Source organism: Pinus tabuliformis, chromosome 9 (assembly GCF_031772625.1).
Source record: "Pinus tabuliformis cultivar Carrire ecotype Pingquan chromosome 9, CPIR1, whole genome shotgun sequence".
Classification (NCBI taxonomy): Eukaryota; Viridiplantae; Streptophyta; class Pinopsida; order Pinales; family Pinaceae; genus Pinus; species Pinus tabuliformis.
Genome location: NC_142307.1, coordinates 1,838,844,790 through 1,838,866,157, shown reverse-complemented (window position 1 = coordinate 1,838,866,157; position 21,368 = coordinate 1,838,844,790).

Here is a 21,368-nt window from a genome sequence, read left to right as displayed (position 1 = left end):
CAAATCTCCTAAACTAGAGCCTAAGATACGACACATTTGGAGGGTCATATGTAGTTACAACAATATACTAATTCTAAATAATTAAACACTCTGGAATAATAATTATTAATTTAATATCTTAAATTAATAATTATTTTATTTTAATTTTATAACCTATGATAAAATTGTATTTTTGGATCATCTAACATTCCCCCTCCATGATCCAAAGATACATTACAACAGATACCAAGTTCATCCCTAAACTTAGTAAATTTTATTCTACCAAGTGGTTTTGTCAAAATGTCAGAGATCTAATCTTCGGAACAACAATAAACTGGCTTGAGGACATCTTTGGCAATGAGAGATTTGATATGATGATACTTGGTGTCCACATGCTTTGTCTTTGAATGAAAAACTGGGTTCTTGGCAAGTTTGATGGCTGACTGGCTATCAATGAATAATGATGTAGCTTCTGCTTGAGAAATGCCCAAGTCCTGCAAAATTCTACGCAACCAAACAATTTCACATGCTGCTTCCCATGCTGAAATGTACTTTGCTTCTGCTGAAGAAGTGGCCACTGTAGCTTGTTTCTTACAACTCCAAGATATTGCTGCTGACCCCATGTTCACTAAATAACTTGATGTGGATGCTCGATCATCAATACTTCTAGCAAAGTCGACATTGGAATATCCACCAAGTACAAAATTTTTAGTCTTTGTGTAAAGAAGACTAAAACCTTTTGTTCCTTGGATATATCGAAGAACTCGTTTCGCTGCATTCCAGTAGCTGTCTCGTGGTTCCTGCATAAAGCATGAAAGAATACTGACTGCATAAGATAGATCAGGACGAGTATTTGTCAAATAAATCCAGCTGCCAATCAACTGTCTGTAAGTTGTACTGTCCACCTTTCCCCCCCTTAAAATTTTGAAAGTTTCAAGTTTTGCTCCATGGGGGTGAGAATGAGCTTGCAATCTTGCATGCCAAAATGCTGAAGAACCTCTACTGCATACTGACTCTGAGAAATGAAAATATGATGTGGACGTTGGAAGACTTCAACTCCAAGATAGTAGTGAAGTAATCCCAAATCTGTCATCTTAAAACCTACATGTAACTCCTTTTTCACCTGTGCAATATGATCATCATGTTTGCCAGTGATGATCAAATCATCTACATACATAACAAGAATTACCAGATATTTTCCCTGTTGTCGCACATACAAAGTATCATCAGATTCACTTCGTTGAAAACCAACTTCCTTAAGGTATTCATCCATATTTGCATACCAAGCTCGGGGAACTTGTTTTAACCCATATAAAGCCTTGATCAATTTGCAGACTTTATGTTCTTGGCCTTCAACTTCAAAACCTGGTGGTTGGGTCATATACACTTCCTCCTGTAAATCCCCATTCAGAAAAGCACTTTTCACATCCATTTGGTGAACTTTCCATCCTTTCTGAGCGGCCAATGCAAGTGTTAATCAGATGGTGTTCCATTTAGCTGTAGGAGCAAAAGTTTCCTCATAATCAATGCCTTCCTGCTACGCAAAACCTTTTGTGACAAGTCGTGCTTTATACTTTTCAAGTTCTCCCTTCTGATTATACTTAATTCTATAAACCCATTTGCATCTTATGAGTTTAACATTTGATGGACAATTAACAAGTTTCGAAGTGTTGTTATCAATTACTGCTTGATATTCTTCAACCATAGCTTGTTGCCATTCTTTATGTTTTACTGCTTCTTTGTATGTGGAAGGTTCACTAAAATCATTTGCTATCAAGGCAAAATTGCCTTCACTTCTATGTGCCCTTCTGGTGCCTATTTTATTCTGCTCATCAGGCTTTACATCTTTCAAAAGTTGAACTTCCCATTTCGGTAGTTGGTGCTCACTTGTTTGTGCTTTTGTAAAGTCTCCATCATTGTAAAGAGGATTAATATAAACTGATGTTCTTCGGTCAGGTGAAGAGTCTGGAGAATCACTGTCAGAAGAACTGCTGCTGCTTGGAGAGGCGGAGGAACTGCTAAAAGACCCAGATGATGTTGTTGATGTAGATGGACTGGATGACTCATCTTCAGAGGAAGGAAAATAAAGTTCATACCAATTTGGTGAAGTTGGTTGACTTTTCATTTTTCCATTTCGTTTACTTCCCTTAGTTTCTAACTTGTTAAGAAAATTTTCGATTTCTTCAGCACTTTTACTCTCAGTTTCATCAAAAATGACATCCCTGCTCACAATGAATTTTCCATTGGTCAAAAGAAGATACCCTTTCTTCTCATCAGAATAGCCAATCGTTGTGCATTTTAAACTTCTTGAGTCAAGCTTAGTTTGGTTTTCTTTCGGAACTAAGGCATAACATACTGATCCAAAAACTCTAAGATGTTTAACTCGAGGTTTGAAACCAAACCAAGCTTCATAAGGTGTGATTACGTCTAAAGAAGCAGTTGGAGATCTATTTCTTAAGTAGACAGCTGTATGTATTGCTTCTGTCCAATATATTGGACTTAACCTCTTGAAAGTTAACATGGATCTCGCCATTCCTAACAAGGTGCGATTCATTCTTTCAACTACTCCATTTTGCTGTGGAGTGTAAACATTATTAAGATGTCGTCTAATGCCATTTTCACTGCAATAAGTTTTGAATTCATTTGAAGTGAATTCTCCCTCATTATCTGTCCTGAGAGTACCTATCTTTTCTTTGACTTCATTTTCAACAAGTTGGCGAAAAATTTTAAACTTCTCAAATGCTTCTAACTTGTTTTTCAAAAAGTAAACCCAAGTCATTCGACTGAAATCATCAATGAATAGTAAGAAATATTTGCAACCACCAAAGGAAGTTTGGAGTGGTCCACAAACATCTCTGTGAACTAGTTGTAGCCGCCTGTTTGCACGCCAAGAACTTGTTGGAAAACTTTCTCGACTTTGTTTGCCATAAATGCAAGCTTCACATTTTTCATTTTCCCTTTTGAAAGTGGGGAGTCCTTTAACCATTCCTTGTTTTTGCAATTGAGAAAGACTCTCAAAATTTAAATGTCCATATCTTACATGCCATAGTCTTACAGGTGAAATACCTGTACTCACTACCCCTGCAAAATCAGAATGCCTTGGAATAATTGTCCCTTTCATCCGTAACAGTTTTCCATCTTCATAACCTATCATAACAGTTTTCAAGTTCTATTTGACTGAATTAATCTTGACTAAACCATCTTCCATAATCACCTGATGTCCAGTTTGTCGAATCGTGACTAAAGAGAGCAAACTTTTCTTAAAAGTTGGTACATACCATACATTGGAAATCATTTTTTCTCCAATTCTAGGGAGAAAAACTTTAACTGCTCATTTTCCATAAGGAGTATGTTTTGTATCATCAGCAAGAAAAATGGAATTAAGTTGGCAATCTTAAAAATTCCAGAAAAAATCACGTCGACAAGTCATGTGCTGAGTTGCGCCGGAATCCAAGATCCAGGCATCTTCATAATCACTTCTAAGATGGGATGAAAGTGTGATACTAGTGAGGAAGTAAAAACATATCCTGAGTTATCATCATCTTGATCATTTGCAAATTGCGCTAAATGCTGCTGAAACTTGGGAATTTTATTAAGAGATGGTCGACAAGCTTTAGCGTAATGGCCAACCTTGTTACATCTTCGACACACAATTTGACATAAGTCTCTTCCTCTTCTTGAAGATTGTCCTTTGCCTCTGCTTTGACTTCTATGTTGAGATTGTCCTCTACCTTGATTATTATTTCCTTATCCTTGAAAATTGCCTCTTCCTTGGTTGTTTCCTCTACCTTGAAAATTATTCCTTCCTAAACTGTTGCCTCTGTTAAAGTTGTTTCCTCTACTTTGGCTTCAACCTCGACTTTGTGCATTATGTGCTGCTTGATTCTGATTGCCTCTGCCTCTGCCTCGAGAATTGTCTGCTGATGATTTACTAGTGTTGGCCTCTGTGAGAACAACATCTTCACCAATTTTCTTCTTCTTCCCAAAGGTTTTAACATGTTGAGTCAACATTTCACAAAGCTCATCAAACTTTAGTTTCTCTAATTTCCCAGTTAATTGTAGAGTCTCCAAAAAATGCGTGTAGGAAGAAGGAAGTCCAACAATTACAATTGTTACCATAAAACTATCATCTATTGCTGGAAAACCAACATTAATGATTTCCTGCCTAATATTATTAAGTCTTGAGATATAATCAAGTACATCACCTCCTTCACTCAATTTTTGTTGCAACAATTTTAATTGTAGATCAAATTTATTTGATTCAGGCTGAGTATCAAAGAGGTCTTTAAAAGTTCAAAGCAGACCATGCATCTGTAGCATTTTCTATATGGACATACATTTCATCATTCACAGAAGATTTAATAAGAGCTAAGGCTTTGGCATTCTTAACTTCCCATTTTGCTAGTGCAGCTGCATCTGTGGGTTTATTTGGCTTAATATCTCCATCACATATACCCTGCCATAATTCATTGTAAATGAGAGTGCTTTCGATGAGACGGTGCCATGTTTTATAAGATTTTGTGCCTTCAAGTTTGTCGGAATCAGAAAACAAATTAATCAACTTAGACATATTAGCATTGAAGCTTCACACCAAGAAATCAGAACAAAAATGTCAAGATGGACAACACAACACACCACGCAAAAAAAACACGATCTATCGGGGCTTGGCCTTGACCCTCGTATAGTCGTTGAAGCAGGAGAAAAATGATTGAGCTTTGCACTTGGCTCTAGTCAATTTCTAAAAAAATTACAAGGTAACTTTCAAAATTTGACTTTTACAATGATGCTCTTGCAAAAACTTGGTAAAAAAAGGTTACCCCCCCTCAAAGTAAAATTACTTTGAGTTACACTTATCCCTCCAAAAATTACAATTAAAATCCCCTTATTACTCCAAAAATTTAAAAAAGACCTTATTACTCTACAAACAGTAAATTAAAAAAATCACCAGATCTCTCCAAAATACAATATACCTTATCTCTCCAAATATTTACAAAATTAAAAATATTCCTTATCTCTCCAGCAAAGACTTTTCAGATTCACCTTTAAAAAAAAAAAAACTGTCAAACGCTGGATCTTTTTTACTTGTCAAACCCTGGCTGGATGGCGTTGGCTAGGTGGTTCTTACACTGGCAGGCTGACAGGCTTCATATTACTTTATAGGTTGGAATAGGCCAATGTTGCAGGCATGCTTCAAACTTATTGGTTTTTTTAACTAACATATCTGTATTGGGATGCCAAACTATAATTTACTAACAGATTTCATGTGTTTGCGCAATTGATGGTGGTCAATTGGCGGGGCCGACTGAAAAGTCTAAGTACTGGGCAACGAATAGCTCGTATCTGTAATTGACCTTGTATTTCCAGTTATCTGTAGCCCAAGAAGATGCATCCCAGATCGATCCGTATACCCATAAAACTGGCCTACGACTTCAAGTTTGGAGCACAACAACTTGGAAAAGACGCAATGCAATTTGTACTTGTTTAGAAAATCAGCTGCGTACAAAGCAACTTGTCCACATATCCAATCCTTTGAAGATAATAAAATACAGTTCTGAAAATGATATTTTTTTTATAACACAACATTTTAACAATTCTCGTGACAGCAAAATAAGGATTTTCTACATGTCGCAACTCCAAATACAAATATAATGGATAATGCGCAGATCCACATTAAGCAAACAAAACATAGATTTACATTAATGCAAACAAAACGTAGATCAGGAGCAATAGTATGACCCGTACTTGCTACAACAGAATGTGCGCTTTCTAATTCTATAGCGTTTTCGAGGAATTTAGCCCGCTTTGCTGGGGTCATCTCTACAGCGGATGTAAAGAATTAAAAAAAAAATCCATTATGGATATAGAGTTTTTCAGTACGAATTACGGATATGGAGTTTTTCAACAGTTTGTTGCATGAAATAAACATTGTTGCTCACTCCCTTCTGTGCATCATCAGCAACTTGTTGCTCCTCGGGTGATCTCTTAACATTAGTCGCATCATTAAGTGGATAAAGGAAGATTACAACTAACACAGGTTTCCACGCTCTGCTACACAAATATACCCCACACAACAATGTTCCACACAGAACAAGCCATCGAATATGGCACTAAAAATAATAGCAATTCAAGACACAAAATTGATTTTCAGATTTCAAAATCTAAAATCAATAATAAAATTTCTTCTCTTTTGAACAAAAAAATTTGACAAATTTCATACCAAACATTCGCTGAACAATTCAATGGAGTTTTCCAAAAACTTGTAGAGCTGGAATCTCCTCCTCAAGTCAACTGCAACATTAGTGGAGCTCTGATACCACACCAATGGCAGAAGTGTCCTCAGACATGTAATTTTATTAATTATAAAAAATAATTACATAATTTGATTTTGCAAGAGTTTACACCCGAACATCCAAACACTCTTGCAATGAGCTATTAATAAGCTCCATGTCCTAACTACCTCTAATTATGGATCACTTATTAAATAACAAGTGTCCATTTACAATAAATTCTATTCAAACCAACTAGCTAACAAATCTCCTAAAATAGAGCCTAAGATACGACACATTTGGAGAGTCATATCTAGTTACAACAATATACTAATTCTAAATAATTAAACACTCTAGAATAATAATTATTAATTTAATATCTTAAATTAATAATTATTTTATTTTAATTTTATAACCTATGATAAAATTGTATTTTTGGATCATCTAACAATTCCGTGAGGGGAATGTCAATTCATGGGCTAACTTTGGTCAAGATAGCCAGTGAGGGCTCGTTCTGTGAGTGCAATTCAATTGCTATGTATTTTCTTTCTTATCTTTATAAAAGAATAAGTACTAGGCATACTATTGAATTAACTATCCGTGCTTGCTTAGAGTAGAGCTAGCCCATGGCGGCTCATTCCATGAGTGAAATTCAATGGCTAGCCTTAAAAATTGCATTAAGGATCTTCTTCTAATGCCTTAAGGACGGAATCCTTGGCATTCATTAGCTCATAATAGTCCTTGCTTGCTCCCCTTCTCACTTCCTTGCTTCCATAGTTACGAAGAAGGGCAAAGCCAATTATGACCCACCTTCCATGGAAATATAGTTTCTAGTCTTCGGTTAGTCAAGGAGAGCGCCTGCTTATATCTTTACCCTATAAAGTGAACCAAATATATGTAATTACGTAAAGACGTATTGACTCGCCTAATTTAGAACATGTTAGAATAGACCTTTAGAGGGCTTACCCCTATAGATAGAGGTAATTGTAACATGATCTTGAACTAAGTGTTACGAGAGCTGACAATAAGGTCTCCCTTATGGGTCGTACCTCCTATAGGTTCTGCCCGCCCCACCTTACCAAATAAATACTTGGGGAGAGGCCTTCTATAGGGAGTTGGTGTCCTCGCATAAGGAAATCACTTTTCAATTGACCCAGTCACTTATCTCTAGCTATGACATTCATTATCCACCTTCACCATGAATCTTGGGGGAGATCCCCCAAACTCCCCAAAGACTAACCATTTAAGTTGGATTAAAGGATGGAACCAACCGTTCTGATCCATCCAGTTGGCTTTCTTAGATTCTCTTTTAGGGCTTACTCAGCAGAGTGTGGACAGACTCGCTCATACTGGGGCACCTAAGGGCACCCGAGAACTATGCTCTTTGGGCAAGGATGAAACTAGCAAAGTGGGATGGAAAGAAGGCAAAGCTGATACCTCCATTACTTCTCATTAATCTATTTTCTACTTAGATCAGTGGGATTACAAGTCTCTATAGACTTAGCCACCCTTGCCACTCAATCTAACTGGTCTAGGCTCAGGGTCAGATAGTCGGTCTAGGGCAGATCCATTCATTATTGAAATTTCCCTATCTTACAGTTCAACTTCTCTCTAAAGAGATGAGCATGTAAGTAAGTTCAAATGGTAAGGTTGGGATAAAAGGTTAGGTAAGTTGAGGTCTTTGTAGGTCCCCTATACATGGAGCATACCTGATCCATTGAGCATCTAAAGGTAAGATTCTATAATAAGTAGTTTTCGGCAGGTAAGGGTTCATTACTAGGTGGCTAAAATCAAGTCAATAAAGCTCCTAGTGTGAGGTTCCTTTCTAGGTCCTAACTCTTTCCCGTATATGGGATAAGTTCCACATGTGTTTAGATGTGAGGGTGGTGCGATCGCCTTCTCTGTCTTATCCTTCTAGCGTGTGAGAAAGCGCGAAGAAAAGCTCTAGGTAAGTGTCTAAATTCGAAGCTCTTGGTAGGGTGGGAAGTGTCTAAATGACAAGCTCCAGGTAGGTGTGATCCCTTTAGGTGTGCTTAAAAAATGATTGATGGTTTCCTTCCACCATGAAATGACTATGCGGATGGGGATCTGTGTCCCTTAAATAAACAATTTGAAAACTGATTAGGTGAGAAGCTGTAACGAGTGGGCTTGGGTTTGTTTTACTAAGTTTCCAACCCAACTTATTAGAGAATAGAAACTCAGTTTATTACCATTATTCATTGAAGAGGAAATCAATTGATGAAATCCAATAACTAGTAGAACGATTTAGCGGCTACCCACCCCTCTCTGGATGAAACCTTTGGTGGGTGGTGAGCTATAAGAGCTTGAGAGCTACGATCAAATGGTCACTAGGATATAATCAATTGGATATTTCAGCTTGAGAATTATATACACTTCCCACCCAATAGTTAGTTAGTTCTTTATTATCTAGTCATTAGTCAAAATCCGATAGTAGCACACACTAAACAACAACTCTAGACAAATGAACAGAGATTCCTTTCAAAACTCTATCAATCTTAGAGTTGTACATGATTATACAGTGGACCACAAGCATAGTTGGATATATTAAATCATTATTCTAGCCAAGTAGATAGAATGAATACCTTCTTTGGTCGAGTCCAATAGTAATAACAGTATCCAACTAGATCTAGAGTAGTAGTTGATTGATGTGGTGGCATTGTAGTAGACACACGCAGATTTAGACTGAATAATGGTTTTGACTCCACCATACTTGAGTAAATTTATCTTCATATCATACCAGATGGATCATTGCCACCAGTTGCCCCAATAATGACTAAGGTTATTCCCAATCTATGATGTTGCCTCGTTCATGCTTCCCTACCTAAGATAAGAGGGCTAGGGACATTGAATCAGTTTCTGTGAGTGGGGAATAAAGGTTTTGGCATATATATCCAAAGATAAGCAAAAAGGAGATTCCAAAAGCTAGGGAATTACCGGCATAGGAGGGATAGGTAATGAACGACTTGCCACCCAAAGAGAAGATGGTTAGCAGTATCAACAACAGCTAGCGGAGAGGGTGGGGAATTCGGTTACCCAATTTCCCCCACTCGCTTGGTAAGGGTTATCGGAAGGTTACTTAGGTACGGATCCTGTGGTGGTCGCAGTAAGCGAACCATCTATTCCGGCTAGAGCAGCAGTACTAAAAGGTTGGGTTGAACCGGGGATATGGAACTTCAATCGATAGGGGAGGAAATGACATATTAATATCGAATGTTGAGGAGAGGGCATCCATAGTAGGTGTGGGCTAGAATAACATATATATAGAAGAGCGCATGGTGCAAGAATGAACTAAGGCTTCCAATTAAGACGAAGATATCCCATTCAGCAAAAGGGTTTTCTGTTCCATTCATTCGCTTAACACTGAAAGCCTAACAATTGAACTTAACTATCAATCGAACTAACCATTAATAAAAAGGCCTAGTTCTCGAAATAAGTTACTAATGGGATATTTTGAAGGGCATAACTTACTGAAAGGATTGAGTGTGTGGAGAGGGAAGGGAAGGAGTGCATTATTGGGGTGTTATAGAAAGGGATATTCATACGTGGGTGGGGGTTCATGGGAGTTCAAACCGATCATACGTAGAGATTCAAAGCCAACCTTACCAATCAGGATATTTTGATTAATACTTCATGAGGTGGGGTTCCAGAAACTGGTAGGGGTCACCACAATGCCGAGGGTGGGATAACGGAAGAAACTACTAGAGAGAATATTTTGATTGGACGGCTAGCTACGCATCAACACACCACACCAAAGATATGTCACTGACTAGAGGGATATGAATTCAGGACTAGTAAGGGCCATGAAAGTTAGGTGACTCAACTATATTGATTTTGAAGGCTAATCAGACTCAATATTAGTTATGAGGTGGGCTTGGAAGCAATCATCTCCCGAGGAATAGCTTACTGGTTACACCTATTTGTTGGATTTCAAACACCAGCAGGCTCGATGCGAGCGGGAGCTGGCTCTAGCCGGAAGAAGAGGAATGGGGGTAGAGCATAGGGCATAGTGAGCATATTAAGACTATGAAAGGTAGTGGTGGGCCATAGAGAAAAGTCAGCTTGATTGAGCAAGCATAACAGAATATGGTCGAGAGGGGAATGATAAGTGTGAACGAAGGGTAGAAGAAACCGTCAAGTTGATTGGGCTTGTTTGACTAGACAGAGCGAAGCGATTTGCAGAACATAACAATGCTATAGAGATGCATCATCTTTCCCTTCCCTCAATTGAGAAGGCAGGGTTCACGAGCCAGGTTCTTGAGTCCATATTGGATAGAGTAAGTAGTGCTTGTGCTTTTATTCACCCACATTTTTATTCTGTTACATCTGGTATGGATATTCATTAGCAGCAACTTAAACCATTAGGATTAGGTGTGTGTGGGCGTGACCATGACCACTATGAAAAGGAATAATATCCCATTCCTATTTTTTTTACCCGGAACATATAGAGATGAAAGTAGAAGAGGTCAAGGGTAGGGTCAAGGGCCATTCTCTAGTTACAATCATCAAGGGCCTTAAGAGAAAGGATGGATACGATCATCAAAGGCTATCATTAGTGGCGATCATCAGGGACCTTAACTAGTGGAATATAGTCCTTCGGTCCCTTCTGTAGCTAAAGGTTCCTTCATTGTAGGGTTTGCATGACCAAGCTAGATTGACTAGACAGGCTATGTATTCCCCTTCGGTATACGTATGTGTTATATTTTCCATCTCTATGGGCTTACTCACTATCAGTAATAATGGGCCTAGGACTGTGATGCTGACTTATGACTTGCATAGTATTAAGGACACCACGGTAAGGACCCCATAAAGCAATATTAAGGACACCACGGTAAGAACACCAGAAAATTGTGGTGTATTAAGGACACTAGAAATGCGGTAAACGTATTAAGGACACCATAAAGTAGTATAGTCTATAAATCCACTCCAAACCCTCTAAAAACTAGATTCCTTTTATTTCTCTTAGGTAATAGTTCCCTACGGACTACGGTAGCATAAGCGAAAGCCAACACCGGCCCCAAGATAATATATGCCCATTCCTCTTTTCCTCGTAGAGAAGGCCGTGGACAACCAATTGCAATCTATAAACCCCCAAAAGGTCTTGGTTAGTGTCGGGCTAAAGACAATTCTCGGGCTAAAGGTTGGGGCCTTGATTCAGGTCAAGGCCTTTATTGAGGATTTTGTTTTATTACCGGATTTATCCGCCTGAATTTCTCTGCCTGAAAGGAAGAATTGCGTGCTCGATGTTAGAAGAGAAAGGAACTGACCACCATTTCTCTTGTAAAATAGAGCAAGTTCATATCCCCACTTCCACCGTTTCAGTAGTGAAAATTCCAGGTGCCAAGGCAATAGCAGCTTAAAGGCCCTTCCCTCTAATCTCTCTTACCTGCCCAGTGAATTCTAAGATGATATCACAAAGCCGAAGGAGACCTCTAATTCTACCAACATGTTGTGTTGAGAGCAACCAACCAATGCATAAAAAAACCTGCCAATTATGAGAATAAGAAGATGAGTCATGCCGCCCACCACCAAAGGGGGGGAGAAGGAAGATAAAGAAAGAGAGCCACCACCAAGAATCCATATTTTCAAAGAGTCTTAGTGTAAAGGCTTAATGAAGTAGGAAGTTATAAATAAGTATAGTTATTATGTGCATGTGGGTTTCTTTTGGTCCAAGGGGAAGATGCGTTGGTTGGATTGGTATTTCAGAGGCAGGAAGAAGATGTCTTTCAACGCTTTTGAGTCAATAACCCCAACCTTTCTGATTGGTGTGGAATTGTCCAACCGCTAAGTTCTTCCAGTCATTATATATATAATTACGCTTTTCATTTCTTATATATCTAGTTATCAATAGTGGATTCTTTCGTTTAGGGTCGTTAGGCATTATTACATATATAATATCTTATGATGCCGAGCCCAAAAGGCGAGTGTATAAAGACCGTAATTCAGGGGTGGCACCTAAAGGTTAGAGAGTTGTATCAAGTACGACGATATGCTCTCTAAAGTGACTAAAATGATATGAGTCCTCTATAGCTTGAGTTGGTGAGGTAACCAATTACGGAGCAACCCTCTAGAATCTTCCTTGAAAGTCCAGACTAGCTCATATTCTTACCTACTAGTGGCTCCCTCTATATTATTCCCTGCGATGGCACCTCCTTATTATTCTACAATGGCTGGTCTTATTTCTTGCTTGAGGGATGAAGTGAAATGCATGAACGAATCAAATTGGATAAATCGAAATTTGAGTTATCAACCCAGATAGAAGCATGCACTGTGAACCTATCCACACACATAGATTTTATTTATAAAATGTGTGTCTGGGAGCGCGTTTTCAATAAAGAATTCCTTACCTCCATTTTTGCAGATGAAGGCAGGCGTGTAGTGGAGAGACGCAGTGAAATGAATAGATTTACTTGCACATAGAAAATAGGGAGTTCGCTTGGGCACCCCATGGATGAATCTATTTTGTATGGCGGGATCTCCCCCATCACATTTGGGACAACTCACCTGTAACATTTCGTTATTCCCATCCAGAGAAATCTCATATTTTCTTTCCTTATAATTGTTAGTTGAATCAATCCATCTAGGTTACTCATGTGAGGGGAAAGGCTACCCCAAGAAACCAAGCACCCCACCCAATTACTCAATCTATTAAGTATAATTATGGAATCTAGAAAAGAAGAAGGCAACGCTGAACTAGGTCCTTCCTCCCTAAAATCAAGGCATAAAGAAGTTGTTTGCAAATGTCAGTACCTAACCTTGCGGGTTGTGCAAAGATGGTAAGTCACGTAGGTAGTAGGCCAATAAGAAGGTGTTTAAGGAAGACACGACATAAAATTTACTTTTGAAAGAAGAGGAGCGAACCTGAAGAACCTACAAAATGGGAGTCTGACAAAAAGAAAGGGGGATTAGTTTTGTATTTTGTAACTGCCTCTTTCAAATGAAGCACTTCAGGTATTAGATTGAAGTGTTTAGTAAAATGACTACGCATGCCACAAAGTGTGTAGTGAAGGTTTTATGCCTAGCCTGGTTGGGATATTGAGTGAAAAGGATAAAGAAGGGTTGGATTACAAGACTTGGCATTAGAATTTCAAAATAAATACGTGAAAGATGAGTTAGTGTGTCAAAGCACAATACATATTTCTTTGTATATTGATCCCATTTAATGTAAGGCATAACATATTGAAAGCCCTTGAGGAGTGGGTGGTAAGCAAGTGGGCCACTCATAATGTAGTACAGGCCGAAGCGCTAGATCTGCTATAGAATAGAGAGAGAGGGAATGACTGGTACCATATCACTTGTAACCACTTGTGTTTTAGCTTAGTTCACTCACCATAGTAAGCTTCATAAGATAGAGTAATGATACAGGATTAACTCTTCTCACTAGTAGGTTATAACCAATTAGGGTAAGTATATGCATAACAATTACACATAATAGTTGAATGGGGTTTAGACTAACCTGCTTACTTTATCCTGTTGAGAAGATAAGCTTTAGACCTCATTACAACCATATTGATAAGGGTAAGTAATACAGTAATAAGTGATATGTTGATATAACAAGCTTCTTGTATAAAACATAGAGCTTACTGATTCTGAGTATGGGTTATTCACTTATTGAGCTCCAAGTACTAAGTTAATATCTCATATGGAAACATGTAGTCCTTATTACATATACAACACTATAAGTACGTACTAGGTTGGTTCCTATTGATTGAGAAGCTAACTTCTATGACCATTATGACCAGGGTACAACATTTAAACCTGTTCAATATCAACATAAGCAATCACCTAATCTCATAGTGAGAAAGTTGGTATATCATTAAAGCTCATGTATTGCATAGAGTATGTACAAGAATTGTACTAATTACAATGATATATCATAGTATCTTAATAATGGTAATCAATCTCATATCATAACAAGGCCCTTATGTTATCAACATGTTAAGCTATCGTATTATGCCTAATTAATAATAGATGTGTATCGAGTTAAGCTTGTTCGTTTCCATCATAAGCACTGATTACGGGTACTCAAAGCTTGGTCATAGTAATCGATAGTAAGTGATAATCTAACCTCTTGCTTGTATTCTCTATAGTATCATATTACTGTCATTTCCATTGATTCTGTTACGATCAAGTATCTATGTTACACTTGGAGTAGTATGAAGTAGTATAAATGAAGTTGAATATGGCGATTATGTTACTTGAATAGGGTTACAACCTAACTTAGAGAGTATGCTCCTTATAGCTATGATAACGAGACTAGTTAGCTTACATAAAAGGGTATATGTATTGATATTTCTATGGGTTTCATACTTATTGTAATCAGTTACACCTTGTTGAATAAGCTCAAGCTTAAGCACTTAAAGATTACCTTAGCTCTACTAGTTATAAGCATAGTAATAGTGATAGCTAATGACCGTAATAATAGAGATAGTTATATTACCTTAGCTCTTACTTCACTGCTTCCTTATAAGCACCTTATACAAGTTGTATTCATTGTAACAAAGCTGAGCTACACTTGATATCGTATACTTGACCTAAGCTCTCTTGTTACATGGTATCGTAATTATTGGTACCGATTTCACCATAATTAATGATAAGGCTAATATGAACTTACATAACACTAAGCTATATGATTACATAGTAATGGTCTCTATATCTCTGTATACATTATCACATAGAGAGTATAGAGTACTAATTGGGTCATATCACTTACTAAGTTGAGTTGAATAGCTAGTATTGGTCCTATTATATTGGTTTTCTTATAATACTATAATGATTCCCATTGCCTATATAAGCTAGTGATGCTTTGATTACTGATATATCTATAGCCATTGTCTTATGTAAGATGCTCTCTATGTTTCCTTATTTGATATGCATCTCATCAGCAACATATAGCACTTAGTAAGAGTCAATATGGCTAACATAGGTAGAATGAGTGCCATAAAGCTTAATAAGATGACTACTATTCTAGAACCCTTAGTTCTAGTGGCATGGATTGATTAGCCGATGAGCATTGGGGAATAAGGATAAGCTAATAATATGCCTACTATAAAAGGGGTTAGACTTGTAACATATCCTCAGTTTCATCACCTAAGCTATAAGCAATTCCATTTTCATTACCAATCACTTTAAACATGCGGTTATATCTATAACACCTTATTCACTTGGATAAGGTATACCATACACTGAATGGGATTCACTCATGTTTAACCAATATGTTACAGCTAGTTGTACAACTTGATTTCATTAGAACTAAGCTAGAATACGTTTCCATTAATGATAAAAAACCATTATCTCTATGTATTAGATAAGCTTATACTAGTGCTTGTTTACCTTAACTAAGCTGCTTAGCTCAATAGCTTAATCAATGGTAATAAGTCATACCACCTCATATATCTTATGTATAGTAATAACACTACCACTATATTAACAAAGATCATTTACTTTTATGTTAAGATCTCTATACTTATGGAAGTTCGTCATCATAGCTTATTCCATCATCATCCTATATCACTAGTTTATAACCATTACTATAATGTCACCTCTATAAGCTTATATGGAAAAGCTTTCTATAAGGCACTGTGTTCATACTATTAGTACTCTACATCAGACTAGTAGTAAGAAATGAGATGAAACAAGTGTAATAATAGTTATTACCCATATATGTGCTTACTCATTGAGCCCTTTTTGAATCTAACCTAAATACAAAATGATCATTTGAGCAATCAATATTATGGAATAGGTAGAGCTTAATGCCAATATCATAGTAAGAAAACACCTCACTATTCATTTATTATTCACAATAGAGATGATACAGAATTAGAGAGAAGTAGGAGAAGAATATGGAATTATAAAGAAGTAGGAATAACAACTTCTTATTATGGCTCCTATTTTTAGGATTGCTCCACTAACTTAACTATTCTGAGAAATCACATAGATTTATGTCGACATTGCAATAGAGCTTGAACTCACTAGTGATTACTATACGATAGATAAGAGCAATCACACAATGTATACAAGGTGATAGTGATAATCATAGCCTTATACGAATATGAGATTATACTGTATTAAAGTCATTGTGTTTTTTGAGTAGTCATTATTCCCTTATATTACACTGCTTATGATTTACCTCTATCAATAGCGTATGGTTATATCGCGAGTGTTCAAGCTTAGATAAATTACGATTCTTGTATTGGTTCTCATCTTTCACTAATACATGAATCTGATGGAAATAAAGTAAGTTGAAACATGTATACTACTGGATTTAATCAATAGCATGATGAGGTAGAACAAGAATGGTTGAACAATGGATATAAAAGGTTTAGCACGATAACAAGACTTAGTAATAGAACGATATCAACTTCATTACTTTGGTATATGGGTAAACTAATACTAGTATCCTCATGATTATATATAATATGGAGATAAAAGCTAGTTAGTGTGTGGAATATGATGAGCTTATCATTATTCAAATACAACTACTTATCATAGTGTCAGAGTTGCATGGATTCTACATGTCTCTCGTACTAAAGCTTGTTCCCATTGCTTGAAAGATATGGATCATTTCCATATGTAGCTCATTATGTTAAATACGAACATGACTAAGCAGGTAATAAGCTGTGTACCGACCATTAGAGTTAGCGTGTTGAATAGGCATAATGTGCTACAGATTAGTAAGAACCAATAGCGTATCTTGTACTGATAGAACCTTAGTAACAGTACAACTTAAATGGTGTTGTATCCATAATACAGATCAATAATGTAGTCTTATCACTAGTGCATTGGCCTAGTCGTAATAAGTGGTATAGCTCTAGTATTTTTCCTAAGAAAGTGACGGTTAAAGTAATAACATATCCTATTTCATGATTTCAGCATAATACAAGGTAGTAGCACTAACTCACGTAATACAATGTTTTCACCTATACCATTCTATACATGAGGTTTTCTTATAAAACAATCATACTTACATCATGTTTGATCTAAGCTGGTAGTTTTGGCTTTGTCCGTAAATATTAGACAACTTAATATGAGTATTTGAATAGGACAAGACCATAGTAGCTAAGTGATTACACCAGTACTTGTTGAGCTTATTCAACTTGTAGGTGAAATTCCCATTACTTCATTGACAAAAGATGCTTATTGGTTACTTAGGAGGCCAGCCGGAGGAGGGAGAAGGAAAGGATATGGACGGGTCAGATACGGACATACATATATATCCGAAGAGAAGAGGGTGGTTTGATCTCAAAAAGAGCCAACTGCCAGCTCACTAACAACAATGATCAGTCAATCTCCCTCCATCCATTAGCCGGATCATTGTGAACCAACTCGTGAGACCTGATCTGGAGCGACGTTGCCTTGCATTTCTTTCCCATCTCCGACACCTTCCTTACATGGCCACTCCATGAATTCAGGCTTGCGGCTAGACTAGAATTGAGGTTTGAAATGAGTATGATAAGTTATCCTATGTATTTAAGAGTTGGGGTGCGACAAAAAGGTTGGGGCTAAAGGTCGGGCTCTTTCCCACTCGTTCCCACTCTCGCTCGTGCCCGCCATGCTCAGGAATTATTCTTTCCCGCTCATTCCCACTCTTTCCTACTAACTTTCTAGCTTTAGTATTGATTTGCTAAAGATTTGTAAGAAAGAGATCGATTTGCTATAGTTCATGTGTCGAGAAGGAATAATGAAAATGAGGATGGAGGGCTCACTCGACCTAAGAAGGGCGAGGTTTTTGAATATTTCTTCTTGCTCACATTGAGAGGGCCTTTGCGCTATCTTGGTTACATACTTCTAGCTTTTCTTAAGCCCAAACCCCCAGTTACCCTGTAAGTCTATCTATCTCAGGTAAGGTAAAGTCTGATAGACATCAAAAGTTCTCGGTAATGACCTCACCTCAAGGGGCTTTACCATTGAAACACTCCTGGCTTGGCCCTCGGAGGGTACTAATGGTCTGGTTTGGTCCCCGTAGAGTACTTAAAAAATCCAACATGCACGAGGGCACTAACAATCCTAGCCCGCCAAAAATCTAGCAAGTAAAACCACCAGTGATGACTTTCCTTAAGATAGGCCACCTTTAAGTAAGTAGTTCAATCCCTAAGTTCCAAGGAAAATTCCGTCCGGCCCCTTAAAAGCTCTCTTACTCGCCTAACTCATTCCTACCTCTACGCTCTATTCCCTGCCCTGCCCTAGTCGCTAACTTGAATCCTGAATCTTTCAATTCCCTAGTGTCCAGTCAAAGGAATCTATCCCTAGAAAATAAAATTGTCTTAATTCGGGATAAATTGAAATGTGAGGTCCCGCCAAAGCTTCTCCCTCCATCTATGTTCTTTGTCCCACCTAAGCCTCTGAAGTCCCCTCTTGGAATGGCCCACCAACCTAATAGGTCAATTAGGGTTGAAATAGATATAACCTTATTACCCGCAATAGTGGTTTATATTTACTATCCTACCCATGCCTATGCTGATTACTGCTTTCATTCTCTGCGGGGCTATAATATAGATGTACCCACCTCGTAACTCGATACCCACACCCTGTTAGCCTTGTCCTTAACCATTTTAGGGATACGATAGCAGATTTGATTACGGGCACTCGAACTCTCTCTTGTAGGTAAGCACTAAAACTAGAAAGCTCTTAGGCAAGCCACCTAGCATTGGATCTTAGGCGAGCACTATAAGGTTAGTTATCAGTTAGAGAGTCCCTAACAGAACACCTTTTCACCTTGGCCCGACTGTCCAAACATGGACTTCTTGCGCTTGACCTGGAGTTTATGTGTGCAGAGTAGGTAAAACACTAGGCGAACATGCTGTAAATGTACAATATTTGATGTTGCTTGACTTGCTTTCATTATCCCCGCACCCTTTCTTTGCTTCAAATAGAAAAAACTTACCTTATATGCATAGTATAAAGGTAATAGGAGGGGAGTGAAAATGAAGGGGTTGGGTGGGCCCCTTTACATCTAAATAAGTAAAAAGAATCTAAATAATAAGAGTATAAAGAGCCTTAGGTCTCTATTCCATAACGGACTAAGAAATATGTATTATGATACTAACAATGTTTAATAAAAGATAAATAGTGGGCAATACGACAACTAAAAAACGTATATAGAGTTATAACAGAGTATCTATAAGTATAACAGTAATGGTATATAGAGGTATAAAAGATCATATGGCCTCTTTCTCTGTCCTAAAAGGGACGAACACTAGATATGGTAGACTAGGTGACATAGACTAGGAGTGAAGTGGCTTGTATGCTGAAGCAGTAAATTGAATTAAGTAACCTGGATGCATAACCATAAGGTAGTTTTCCAGTGATAAAGAGACCATGCCTGCCATATTATCTGTCCTGCCCATAATGCCATGCTGCCGTGCTGTCCCATGGCCCTGTCCTAGCAATAATCAAAACAAATCAATTCAACGCATACGCCTTGCCCATCCATTCACCAAACAAAGAATGTGGGGTACAAAAAAAGGATTTCTCTTCTAACCAAACCAAGAATGTGCCAAACGGTGAAAACCCAAGGATGAAATCCCTCTAATCTAGAAATCCATCAAATGGAACCAATGGGAAGCAATCTAAGCCAGGCAATGGATCAAAAAAAAGAAGATCGGACTAATCAGACTGACAAGTAAGACCAACCATACATAATCCAATCATAACGCTACCAATAATGAATGCTCTCCATCCATATTGGATAAGTTCTAAGAAATAGTCTAAAAGGCCATAAGTTACCGAGAATATTCGTATATGAGGGCCACCAGCCATAAGTTAGGAATAGTTAATAAGATTAGAAGTGATCTCGAGGTTGAAAGTAGGCCAGAAGTGAAAGGAGGGCCATAAGTTTTCTAATAGGAAATAAGTTCTTTATAATAGTATAATAGGCTAGAAGTGAGGCTACTGATAATACTAGTAATAGTGCGTAGAAATTCTCTATCATAGGCCTTAGTTTCCGATATTATCCTTTATTCGCCCACTAATAGCCTTTCCTTCTTCTCATAGGCCTTTGTTACCGAGAAAAGAGTAGAGAAGCAAGTCTCATTCGGAAGTTGTAAATTCAAATTCAAATGGATCCCCCCATGCTAACTTAAAATGTAAAGATGTCTAAAGATCGTTCAAAGTGGTGTCTCTAGATAAAGGGATGATTGGCATCGAGTCTCTAAAAGTGGTTTAAAATGTCCTAGATGTGATAAATATAGAACCTTTGGCTGAGCCCTGATAACACCCTTTGGTAATTGAGATAGTATTTGCCTTTTCCCACACCCTTGGACTTAGCCACCCTTAAAGGAGAACACCCCAACACCTGATAAGAAGGGAAAATATATTGATAAGAAGGTAAATCAAGCTCTAGGCCATCCATTAGGATCTCTAGGTCCCTCATATCAGGCTATAACAATTTTCCCACACCTCCTCAAATGGCGTTCTAGAGCATTCCAATGCATGTAGGAGCCTCTCAAGGTACCTCCTTCTGGGTATCGAAACCACAATTTGATGGATTATAACCTTGCCCTGAAATAATCCCAATTGGCTCTATAAAGCATTCGAAGGCCTGTTTCCATCTAAAAAGGTAACACAGTTCCATCCAGTCTAGAAATGGAAATTTTATGGCTATAAAAAATCAAGAACATGGGGTGGGGTGGATTAGAAGGCTATATCCATACCGTTATCACTAATCTATAGCTACTAGTTCCTCCAAAGCAAGCTAGGACCTCTAAATTGATTAGCACTAATGTGCCTAGGATGTTTAGTAAATAGAGTTGGAAGGGCGGCCTCTGTCTATACTTGGCATGGCCTTGTCCTTCCCCTAACTAGACATAAGGCTTGGCTGAAGGGTACAAGCCAAACCACACTCTAAAGGAAGAGAGTGTCCTAGTTTGTTTAGTAATTGTAATAGGAGGCTAGGATTTAAGTAATAATAATTAATAGGAGGAAGGGCGTAATTTCATTAGTAAAGAGAGCCAGTAATTCCCTCCAGATACGCCTTGTTCCAATACCCTATAGTTGTGAACCCTTTTCTATAGTTGCTAGTATACCATACTAGTGGTAATGTGGGAAAGAAGAGTGATATCAGAATACCCTTGATAAGGCTTCACTCATGATAGGGTAACGACGAAT